Below are 11,252 nucleotides of genomic sequence, written 5' to 3' on the forward strand. Positions count from 1 at the left end.
TCCTATGTGTAGTAACATGGCCTTTTATCATGAGTGTTTCATTTGCTGGAAAAAAAACAACAAACACAAACAAACAAAAACACCTAAAAACTGATTTGTGTAAAACCTCACCTGCTTTATTAGCGGTGGCAATCTGCATGGGTGTTCATGCTTCCACAGTAATTTTCCTCAATTAACATCAACAGGAAACTTCCAAAATTTTCGCCATTTCTAATTGAACCTCCCCAAAAAGAGTAGAGGCAGGGCTCCTCTGAAGGAGAGGATGTGTGTGTTCTCGCTTTTATCTAACGTGTTTTCTTTCTTTCATCTTTGTATGGAGCCTGTAGTGCTCAAGCCCAGTACTCATGCTCTGCAGGTCATATAATTGAATGGTACTGGGAATGGGCAGGTCTGTTTCATCACAAGTGACTTAACCACATCCTCCAAGTTTGAAATTAGTGCAGCTGAAAATATAGTGAGAAAAGAATCACATCCAGATGACATGTTGCAAGTCCTCCCCAATCTGGTTCAATCTTGCGGTTGTTCCTTTTCTGTTTCCTCCCAAGCATGCTACGGTTCGTGAACTTGAATGAAATCTGCCAGCAGTTCTCCAGGCTAAAGGCACAGCAAATAATTTCCACGGGGTGTGGAGATTTTCTGATTAATTTTCACATTGCCATGTTAATCTCTTCTCCACTTAATTGTTTCTATGACTATATTAAAATGAATCAGCCAGGGATTACAATTTTGTATTAATTGTTATTCTCCTTATCTATTCTTTTAAGAGAGTGATTTCTAAACACCCACATACCACCCCCACCACTACCATCACCACTATCATCTTTTATATCATTTCACAACTGTAACATTCATTTTGGAACATTGTATCAGTTAGCAATGGCTGATAGTGGTTCTGAAATCTTAAAATACCCAGCATACTATGGTGAGCACTGACATTACATACAGTGTAATTTGCTCAGTACCTTTTAGGATGAATAGGAGCATTTTTAGAACTGCTTGTGGAATAACAGTTATCATTTATTTTGCATTTTCCTTCAATGAATACCCATAGTCAAATGTGAGAAAATATACACTTTTTTAATGTTTTTTTTTCCTCTCTTTCCTAAGTCAGTTTATAGTATTTATATCTATGGTTTGAAAATTCTTCAACAATTCTAACTCAAGTCTTTAACTCCCAAAACCTATAAACATTTGGGTCTGATTACATTTTGGGCTTCTACAAAAAGTTTTTATTCATATGAATTTAGACTTTTAGAAACACACACACACACACACACACACACACGCACATCATAGATCTGTTTGTTACAGCCTGATGGTTCATTATAGCCTGTTGTGACCCATGAACTCTGAACAATAATAATAAATATAATAAAATAATATAATTTATAATAATAACATTGATAGTAATTTATAGTATACTAATGTCCTGGTGCACGAATTCATGCACATTGAAAGGAAATTAATTAGAAGAAATATTTTAATATTACTATACACCCTTTCTCTATGATGGAAATGTGAACCAAATTCATGATTGGCAATGACAGATTGATTGGTGCCAGCAAGACCTTTATATGTACTGTGCATGCATGAGTCAATATATATTAGAGGCCCGGTGCACAAAAATTTGTACACTCGGGGTGGGGGGGGTGCCTCAGCCTGGCCTGTGTCCTCTCGCAGTCTGGGACCCCTTGGGGGATGACCACCTGCTGGCTTATGCCTGCTCCCTGGGGGATTGGGCCTAAGCTGGCAAACAGTCATCCCTCTGGCAGCCCGGCAGGCCTCAGGGGATGTCCACTTGCCAGCAGGGAGCAGACCTAAGCTGCAGTCGGACAACCTTAGTGCTGCTGAGGCAGGAGAGGCTCCCACTACCGCCGCTGTACTGGAAGCTATCAGCCTGGCTTGTGGCTGAGCAGAGCTCCCCCATGTGGAAGCACACTGACCACAAGAGGGCAGCTCCTGCATTGAGCGTCTGCCTCCTGGTGGTCAATGTGTGTCATAGTAACGAGTCATTCCTAGTCTTTTTGCTGTTAGGGTCATTTTGCAGATTACCCTTTTACTATATAGGATAGAGGCCTGGTGCACGGGTGGGAGCCAGCTGGTTTGCCCTGAAGAGTGTCCTGGATCAGGGTGGGGGTCCCCCTTGGGTGCCTGGCCAGCCTGGGTGAGGGGCTGATGGCTGTTTGCAGCTGGTCACACCCCCTTCAGGGTGGGGGTCCCCACTGGGGTGCCTGGCCAGCCTGGATGAGGGGCTGAGGGCTGTTTTCAGGCTGGCTGGCGACTGAAGCTCCCAGCCTCTCCTTTTTTTCTTTTTTCTTTTTATTCTGGGATTTATTTACCTTCTATAATTGAAACTTTGTTGCCGTCACTGGAGCTGAGAGCCAGCTCCAGCTCTGAGGCCACGGCCTGCCGAAAACAGGTACCTGGGGTTTGTTTAGCCTCTATAATTGAAACTTTGTTGTTTTCGGAGCTCAGAGCTGGGCCACGGCAAGCGGGGAACCTTGGCTTCCTCCATCACTGGAGCAAGCAAGCCTCCTGCTCGCTTCAGCTGTGTGGCTGCCAGCCGCCATCTTTGTTGGCAGTTAATTTGCATATCACCCTGATTAGCCAATGGGAAGCGTAGCGAAGGTACCGGCAATTACCCTTTTTGTCTTTTATTAGATAGGATAACAAATTTGCCTAATTAGACCTGCTTTCTGATTTAGCTAAACTTTTTCCAGCCCAGTGAAGCACCCCAACTTCTCTTTCAGGTAATTGTCAGCAACACAGGAGTAAATAGCTACAGAAAGCAGATTATTATTGTAGATCACACAGGGAGAACAAAGGGTAAAATATTTAACTGCAGCAGTGTTTGACCATATTCTGCACAGTGAGAAAACCTGAAGTCATTTTCAAGGTTCACCATTTCTTACTTCTTCTGTCAGGTCAAGTTTTTAAACTTTCTAAATCTCCATTTTCTAGCTAATGAAAAGAAAATAGGATTCCACTGAGTCTCCTATCTACCTACTCCAGGACTTGTATTAGGATCAAATGAGATGAGGCACGTGAAAACATTTGGTTAAACTGTAAAATGTTTGCACCTGGCTATAAAGCAAGTCTTGTTCCTGGGTTGAAGAAACTCTAAGGTGGCTAGTCACTATGGAGAGGAAGATGGGCGTTACTGTGTGATATCATTACCTGGTGCCCACAGCCACCGTTTCCAGGCTGGACTGGGCAGTGGGCTGCATTTTGAGCCATGGGGTCTTGGCAATGTTGGCTGCGATTTGGTGGGGTTTTGTTCTGGGGTGCTGGTGAGGGCTGTGTCCCACTTGGGGGAAGCTGAGTGTTGGTTTGTTCGCACCAGGTCCATGGTGCCATTTATTTTTAAATGGCCAGTGCTCATCATGGCAGCTCCAGCATTGAGTGTCTGCCCCCTGGTGGTCAGTGTGCATCATAGCTACTGGTCAGATGGACACAGCCTTTTATTTCTATAGATTATTATTTTCTAGCTGGAACTATAAAGTACAACTACTCAAAATGAGGTATGGAGATCACTGTTCATTTGTCGAATATTTATTACATGTCTCCTATGACACGAATATAGAAATAAAGAGGATTTCTAAAGCTCACAGCAACGTTCCATTACATTGCTATGGCATTCAAGTGCATGAAAGTGGGCTTACAATTTGTATGTCTTTTACTTTACATTTAATTTTCCCAGCAATTCACTTTATTGTATTTCACAAAAATATCCAGGATGCATTAAAACATTTTTATGAAAAGGTTCTTCACCAGAGATAATTGAAGAAGCATTATTCTAGGGGCTTCATATATTTCCCATTGTCACAAGTTTTCTATTCTTTTTTCTCATTGTGCACACTTTAAAGCTCTCCAGAACAGCTGTATTCAGTTTGCAAGTAACATTATTCAAAGTGAAATTTTACACGAGTTAAGACAAAAAACACCCTTTGGCTATTTTTTTTTAACTTAGGAGTGTATTTAAAATTTGAAGGAACATGAGTACCCTTTTTGAACCTTAGTGAAGAAAATCACACCATACGCTCTGGGCTATTGCATGTTGGGAGGCCAGACAGTTATTGATAGGAGAGCTATCTTTTCTGGACCACACTTTGGACATACTTGGTGCTCAATAAATACCTTCACAACTAAAATAATACAACTCCAAACATCTGCCTTTACAGAAAGCTTGCCACTCTCCTTAGAAATGAAAAGGCTTCGTAGAAAGTCCTTCTTCGGATTTAGACTAAGCAAAGTGCTGTGATTACACGTTCTGGGGTCTGCAAGGAATGAGCAAGCCAGGGATCATTTGTCTCAGCAGAGAGAAAACAGCTGTGCTTCGTGGTTTGTTCAGTTACTTTAAGAAATGCACCTCATTTTCCTGCCAAGACAATTTGGATAAACTGCTGCATAGGCGAGGCTGATATTTTTTCTCAGCTGGAAAAAAAAAGAATGGATGCCTTTGGTAAATGTTGAGTGACTAGAATGTTACATACACACCATGGACTTAACATTGTGGAAATGTATTTGATAGTATTTCTGAGTGCACTCATCATTGTAAAACACGCCTAACAAATCTGAAATTAGCCTATTTTTTATTTTATCTTTTTGAAGCTTTATTGTTGAGAATATTACAGATGTTCCCCTTCCCCCTTTCCCCCCATTTGCCTTCCTCCATCAGGTTCCCACCCTGTCCCAGGCCTTCACCACCCTATTGTCTGTGTCCATAGGTAATGCATATATGCATACATGTTCTTTGGTTAATCTCTTCCCACCTCCACTTCCAGTCTGCCTTTCCTCTGAGATTTGTCAGTCTGTTCCATGTTTCCATGCCTCTGGATCTATTTCATTCATCAGTTTATTTTGTTCATTAGATTCCTTGTTCTTCTATTTTGATTTTTAGAATCAATTGTTGGTTGATATGTATTTATTGTCATTTTATTATTCATATTTTTTGTTTCTTCTTCCTCTTTAAGAATACCCTTGAACATTTCATGTAATACTGGTTTGGTGGTGATGAACTCCTTTAGCTTTTTCTTGCCTGTGAAGTTCTTTATCTGACTCTCAGTTCTAAATGACAGCTTTGCTGTGTAAAGTAATCTTGGTTGTAGGTCCTTGCTATTCATCACTTTGAATATGTCTTGCCACTCCCTTCTGGCCTGAAAAGTTTCTATTGAGAAATCAGCTGACAGTCCAATGAGCAAGCCCTGGTATTTAATGAACTGTTTCTCCCTTTATGCTTTTAAGATTCTCTCTTTGTCTTTAACCCTTATGATGTGTCTTGTTGTGGGCCTCTTTGGATACCTCTTGTTAGGGATTCCGTACTTCTTGAACTTGTAAGCCTATTTCCTTCACCAGGTAGCGGAAGTTTTCTGTCATGATTTCTTCAAATAGGATTTCAATATCTTGCTCTCTTCAGAAGTCTCGATGCCACTCAGCCACAATCCCCACTGGCTTTTGCAACCTGAAGTTATGGGACTTCTCTTAGCTCTGGAACCCTGGGCTGAGGTCTGGTGTGGGGCCGGAACCCCTTGCTCCTCACAGGCTTCCTCCATAGAGACTACCTCTCTCCCAATTAAAAACACACCACACATAGGTGTAGGGCCATCCTGTTATCGCCTCCGTCCCTCCTACCAGTCTCAATATGCTTTCTCCTTTACTTCTCTGGTTGTAAGACTTACATTCAGTCAGATTTCTGGCAGTTCTGAATGATGGTTGTTCTGTATTTTACTTGTAATTTTTATTTTCTTGTGGGAGGAGGTGAGTACTATTATTTATCTACACCACCATCTCGGTTCTCCATGAGGTACTTCTTCAAATTTGCCTTATTTTACATTAGACCAAACATGTCAAACTCGTGGCCGGTGGGCCACATGCCTTGAGTTTGACATGCTTGCATTAGACTTTGGATGTGTTTGCTTAGTTTTGCCCATGTTTTTTTAAGGAAAAAAGTGGCAACATCATTTTTTTAAAAAATATATTTCTTTATTGATATCAGAGAAGAAGGGAGAAGGAGAGAGAGATAGAAACATCAATGATGAGAGAGAATCACTGATTGGCTGCCTCCTGCATGCCCCACACTCGGGATTAAGCCCACAACCAAGGCATGTGCCCTTGGCTGGAATCGAACTTGGGACCCTTCAATGTGCAGGCTGACACTCTATCCACTGAGCCAAGCCGGCCAGGGCAACATCATTTTTTTTGTATCAATAATTCAAGTTTATACAATTATCTATATATCTTATGCCTTCTGTATCCTTACATATTCTCACAAATGGTTGCTGTACATTTTCTAGAGTGATGGAGATTGCTGTATCTATCATTATTTTGGCAATGATAATTGTTGAAAAAATATGTGGGGTTTTTTTAAAAAAATGATTTTATAAAGAGAGAAAGGGAGAGTGAGAGAGAAACATCTATCTTCTGCCTCCTGCACATCCCTTACTGGGGATCAAGCCCGCAGCAACCCTGGCCTCTCTGGACCAGCAATCTCTTGGTGCATGGGAGAATGCTCAACCAACTGATCCACACAGGCCAGGGACAGGCAGTGACAATTTTTGAACTATGACCAGTAATTTGATGATAGAATGCTGCTCCAGATTTATAAAAAAAGTTACATTTCTTTTTAAAATTTTTCTTGTCTTGATTGAAGTTGAGCTATTTTATTTTAATCCTAAGTGTTGTGGCTGAACGAAGAAGAAACATTGCAGAAATTATGGGCAGTACACAATTATTTAATCTGTTGCACTAAATTCCTGAACTATCATAAATGCTTGATTCCAAGGTGTATGGGTTTTTCTGTTTGTTTGTTTGTTTATTTGTTTGTTTTTCGTTGTTTGTTTTTCAATGCATCTGAAATAAGGGCTATGGACACACATACAAATTATATACCATCTATCTATATTAAGGTGTGTATTTAATCACAAAGAAGTTATTAATTCAATGACAGTTAACATACCTAAATCCTAGAATCAGTAAAATAGAATAGCAAAATATTGAATTTCAATTGCACATTTTCTATATGCATGCAGTTAACTTTATTTTGCCATTGCCTGCACTTCTTAGTGTTAAGTATTTTTCATAGAATGCAATTATAAAATTTTCATCCTCTTAAATTATAAAGGCAAAGAAAAAATGAAATTATTTTTTCACAGTGTTTAGACATTTTCTTCATTTATTCAACAAGTCTTTATTGCAAATCTAGCTAATGCCAGGCCATGTTCTAAGCAGTGAGGAAACAGCAGTGACTGAATTGAACAAAAGTGCCAACTCTCTTTCTCCAAAAGGTGTTTTAATAGTAACACAGCTTAGGTTTTAGAATCTCTCTTTCTCTCTCTCTCTTTCTCTTGGTCTCTGATTGGTCACTTCAAACTGTCACCTCCTGAAGTCCTATGCTCGTTATGATTATGAATTTTAATCATTATTCTCTGCAATACTTTGGAAGGCTAATAAAACAATTTCAGAATCTAAGTAGAAATACAATGTTTGACTACCAATGCAGATTGAATTCTATTCAGTCCTCATTACCACTTAAATTGCTTATATATAAAAGTATTTTATAATATTCATGAGCTTTAAACGTTATTTCTAGGGTAGGACAATATTTTTCTATATAACTTTATAAGACTTGCTGTTGTTAATGTGTTGCTATTTTATATATAGCGTTAAGAAGGTGAAAACCCTGCCAATAGTGCCCTAAATGATGCCACCCACATAACTGGTCAATTGGTACTGACCTTGCTTTTTAAAAAAGTAAAAACAATACACATGCCCATTTATGAAATGTAAGTAATGCAGAAAGTAACAATCTTTTAAAGAATATTTCCTTTCTTCCATAATCAGCACTAACCACTTTTAGCAGGTTCTTTTTAACGATTCCTCCCTAGGACAAACTACCTAATAGATAAATAAGTGCATTTACCAACATATAAATATTCAGGTCTCTAGCTATTCACTTTTCAAGTTAACTTACCCAAAGCATAATATTATATGGATCATTTCAGGCTTTGCTCTGTGTAATTAATATTAAATTTTAAGTTTGAATCATTATGTGGAAGCACTTAATCCCTTTTCTTTATTTTTTTCCTCCCCTGAATGTGACATTCCTTACATCTCTGTCCCCTATTGAGGACAGGTAGATTGTTTCTATGTAGAAATACTCCAAAGGAGGTAGAGGGCTAGGTAAACCATTTGCAGAAACTCAAAGGGAAATCCCCAATTCGTTTGTGATTTCACGGTTTGTCAGTAGGTGCTTACCTGTTCCTCCAGGAAGCTTTGAACATGTCTATTCTCTTCTGGAAGCTGCCCTGGCCTCTCTGCACAGGAAGGATGTGTCCAAGGACCGTCGGACCTCCCTGACTTCGCCCGTGATGGTTCAGGTTGGCTTGACAAGGAAAACACATGTTAATCTGGTGGAACTAATCCTTCCTGGGGCTTGACCCAGCACTAATCCATGAAGAATCAACTCACAGTTATCTGTGACAATGAATGATGCCCCGTTCAGGGAAAAGACCTTGAAAATATATACATACATCTATATGTCAGATCCTAATCACGCTCCTCATCCTATTAAAGAAAGACTTTTGTTTCACTTATTTTTGCTTATTTTTGTTCTTCTAAGTGCTCACAAGAAGTTCAAATAAAACAACACAGAAATCAACTTGAAAAGCTTTTTTTTTTTTTTTTTTTTTTTTTTTTTTTTTTTTTTTTTTTTTTTTTAAGCAGTACTAGAAGCATGGCAGGAAGGAAAGGGATAAAGCACCAAATAAATGATTCCCTCTTATCGATGGAAGTTGATAGTCATATAAAGCAACACCAGGGACAACGTCATTTGCCAATGATTTATCACCACTCATTACTGTTAAACATGAACATTCACGATATGAACATATAGGAAAGCAATAAGAATATATTAAAGAGTGCAGCTTCTCTCTAAGGACAAGTAGGCGGCTGCTGAGAGCTTTCGGTTTCTAAGAAAAGAAACAGCAGGCTATCAATATAAAGAACTGTCATGTCACTGTGCATTCTGAGATAGAATATATCACTGGATGTGAAGGAAATTTATGATAAGGGGTTTGGTTGGAAAGGATTGCTTTTGGCTTCTCTGTGTTGATGACAGCTGCTTCTGGGTGTCCGGGGTAGCTTTCCTCTCGCTGACCTCAGTCATCAGCACTGTGGAGCGGGCAGGCCTGGGGAGCCCCACTGGCAACTCTTTCCTAATCGCCGGCTGCCAGACACTGCTTGGCACTTCCAGGGGGTCACTGTGCAGAGTTCAGGATTAACACTTAACTTCTGCTGCTCACTGCCACAGACTGAAGCATCCCCGTCCCATTGCAGGCGAGTTAGAAATGAAGAGGTCGGCAACAGGCAACCGTGTGAAATTCTCTTGTAATATTGCAGTGTATTAACAATTGCTGTAAGTGATCGAGCTTTCAAGATTGTGAACAGAAAGCCTGGGTCATTCTTATTTTCTATGTATTTGCTAATGCAGAAAGGCAAAAGTTCAAATGTGAAAGCTTTACTAGAGAAGATAAAATGATGAAATACACAAGTTGTCTTAATGCTGTTTGCTGGGACTATTATCTACTGTTAACGGAATCCACGTATAGCATGATAATCAAATAAACAGGAACGACAGATAGCTCAGCTTATTGCTCTTACACGATAAAAAAAAATGTGAAAAGAATAGCACCCTACTATGATATTGGAGGTCTATACATGAATTAACCTAGGACTAGAAAGAAATAACTGATTGGAAAGAATATACCAATTTCTAAGATAAAAGGTAGACTTATAACAGAATAACTGCTTGCAGTCTATGGGTGACTTTGTGCTAGCTCTTTTATTTAGAATAAAAGGTAGGTTTCTAGTTTCTGATAACTATAACTTTGAATAATTAGACTTTTATTTGCTTATTTTGTTTGAAACCATGTTTCCTACCATCCTTTTACCTTATAATGTTTCGATAGGTTAAATAATGATTACTCCCTTAACCTAGAATTTTCACTCTGTTTTTGAGTAAGACTGTTTGTGGAGCCAAGGTTGCAGCCAGTTGACAATAACATGGAAAGCTGGTTTCCTGTGGGTGCATGTTCTTTGGTTAATCTGATATTGTTCTGTGTGCATTTTCATTGTGCATGGGTGTATGTGTATGTGTGTGTGTGTGTGTGTGTGTGTGTGTGTGTGTGTGTGTGTGTGTGTTTGAATGGGAAAATTGGAAGATACATTTTAATCTGATTTGGAGAACACTGCACAATCCTGATAGGCACTGCTCCTTTACGTCAACAAAGAACAAGGAGAAAAAACTAATTCATCCTATTTCTCACAAAATGCATAGTGGAACTCAGTTGATCAAAAATTATATTAAGTACTTGCAATAAATATTTATGTATCTATTAAAGGGAACTTACAATGTGCCAGCAAGATATACAAGTTGTGCACCTAAACTATTCTAGGGGGGAACAAAGAGGACTTTTTGAAAAAAAGTGACCCCACATTATACTTAAAATCAATCTCCAAACCGCTGCCTCCTCCAAGAGGTTGCCTCTATTGCAACCCCATGTTTTCTTCATGTTCTCAACTGTAGTTACCGTATTAAGTTGCTGGGGCTGCCATAGCAAAGTACCACAAACTAGATGACTTAAGACAGTAGAGATCTATCTCCCAGTCCTGCAGGCTAGGAGTCCAAAACGTAGGCATGGGCAGGGCCAGCCTCCCTCTGAGCCTCCAAGAGCGGTAGCTTCTTTGCCTCTTACAGCTTCTGCTATGCAGGCACCCCTTCCTTTGTGGCTACTCTGCCTCCAACTTCCGACGGCTGCCTCATCTTTCCTCCCCCTGTGTTTCTCTGTCTTCACACACTGTTCTTCCTGTGTGTGCACATTTCTCTATTTTTATAAGACTATTCAACATATTGGATTGGAGTCCACCCTCATAATCTCATTTTAACTTTTTTAAATCAGTGAAGACCCTATTTCCAAATAAGATCACAAACAAGTAGGGAAGATTAGTACGTCAACATATCTTTCTTTAGGAGATGGAGGACTCAGCTAACATTAACTAACACTTTCGACATATGTTGAATACATTGTGATTTATTGTGTGGAGGTGGTAGCATATTCATGATCTTCCTGTAGCGAGTTTTCTCATATACGTTGCTTTCTATCCTAGCGCAAAGTGTACTAGTTAAATACTGAACATACGGATTAATAAAGGAAGGACATTTTATTTTCTAAAATGATTTTCAATTGATTTCAAAC

The sequence above is a fragment of the Myotis daubentonii genome, chromosome 1 (assembly GCF_963259705.1).
Source record: "Myotis daubentonii chromosome 1, mMyoDau2.1, whole genome shotgun sequence".
In the NCBI taxonomy this organism is placed as follows: Eukaryota; Metazoa; Chordata; class Mammalia; order Chiroptera; family Vespertilionidae; genus Myotis; species Myotis daubentonii.